Genomic DNA, 1,792 nt, shown 5'->3' with positions numbered 1-1,792 from the left:
ATATGTTAGAAAGCCTAATTAAATACCACAAATTATAGAAAGGCAGCAAGTTGCAGTAAAAATGAATAAAATGTTGCTAAAAATATTATATTAAGTTATTCTATTGATCCAACCCATTTATTTAATTACTGCCAATAGTTAGATAGTAGTTTCAATAATGAACATTGCCTACACTATGTTGACCTGACTGTCAAATGCATTCACCTGTCTAAAACGCCCACCCAACTGAAAACTTTAGTTTAATTGTAATGCAGGGGCGCTTAATGGGGATTCACAGCCGCTCAAAAGTGTTTGTGAATACTTACCATTTGTTGTGTATAACATCGAGAATAAAGAATTGATATGGGATGTTTAAATTTTAAATTTAGTCAACCATAGGTTCTAATGTATATGGAGCCCGGTCAGTGTATGTCATCTATCTAGACACCGTAAGATTACACAATAAATTACATTTAAGTTACACTTTTTACTTGCCTAATAATGCTTGTTTGACTAAAAATACATTTACTACACTTCTGACTTCATTTAATTTCCATACCTGCAGCCGTTTTCTGTTCATAATCACTTTCTAGAAAGTGAAAATAGCAAACAACACTGTTGCCAGTGGGCGTCCACCGCGGTTTGTTGGCCCATGCGGCAGAGACATCTTACGGCCATTGCAGGCATAATGGCGCTAGTTTCAAAGTCCCCCATTGATACACCAATAGTTCTTGAAGTGTGTGTACAAAACTATAACAACTCATATAGAACGAATCCAATTATATCGTCTTAAGATATTGGAAATAGTTTCATTACCTTTCTGAACTTTACATTCTTTATAACAATTAGAAGGTGCAGAGTGACTGTTCGGTCGAAAAACAGATGAGTGTTTTCCACTGTTGATTATCGATCTGAGACATATCTTTGGCGAACTTTCATTTTCTATGTTGTCTATTGTTATTTTTGTTCTTCTCTATTTCTTTATAGCTGTTTATCGCTTTAGTTTCATATATCTTTTCCACGTTTTCTCTAAATAACTAACGAATTTGTTGTTTATATATCATTTCCCTAGCTATTTATTCATCTGTTTTCTGCATGGTTTGGCATGTTTTCGACTGGTTTTTGTGTATTAAACAGCTAACCATCGTGTCTTTAGGAGAATTTGAAGTTCCAGGATCATGTAGGTGTTGTTGACCAGTTTTCTTGACATAAAACAATATGAGACTGAAGAGGATGCATGAATGTGTCGAAACTAGTTTCTCTAATATCAAGACTTCTGGCAGTTTGCGTGCATTTGGTGTTGTTTTTCACTAACCATGCTATTATTCGAATTAACCATGTTATGTATGTTATTATGACAAATTGCAGAAGTTGTTAGGATTGCAATGATATAACAGCTATTAGACCAGTACAGTAGCACACTAGATGCACATATTGTAGAATTTTTTTGGATCAGAGTCCCCTAATAAATGTTCTTGGGTTAAAGGACCCTTACCCTTGCTAATTCAGCACCAATGAACATATGATAAGAGAATAAAACTGATAAGTAAATGCACCACATAAAGAACAAAAGTAACCTTGTTTTGTTTTATCAAGAAAAGGATTAAACCATGAACCTGTTTTTAGTAAGTGAATAATATAGGATCACACCTTATATGCATTATAGGCTATTTTGGTTGAAAACATTCTTAAAATCTAATTTTAATCTTTTAGTGAACAAGATAAAATAAAAGAAAACAGGTTTTTTTATGCTATGTATCAGAATTTATATTGTTACATATCTGCTTGTTTCTGGTAGAAATTCTTTCCGAGG

This window comes from Limulus polyphemus, unplaced genomic scaffold (assembly GCF_000517525.1).
Source record: "Limulus polyphemus unplaced genomic scaffold, Limulus_polyphemus-2.1.2 Scaffold521, whole genome shotgun sequence".
Classification (NCBI taxonomy): Eukaryota; Metazoa; Arthropoda; class Merostomata; order Xiphosura; family Limulidae; genus Limulus; species Limulus polyphemus.
The sequence above is the reverse complement of the archived record's forward strand: the minus strand, read 5'-3'. Positions refer to the sequence as shown.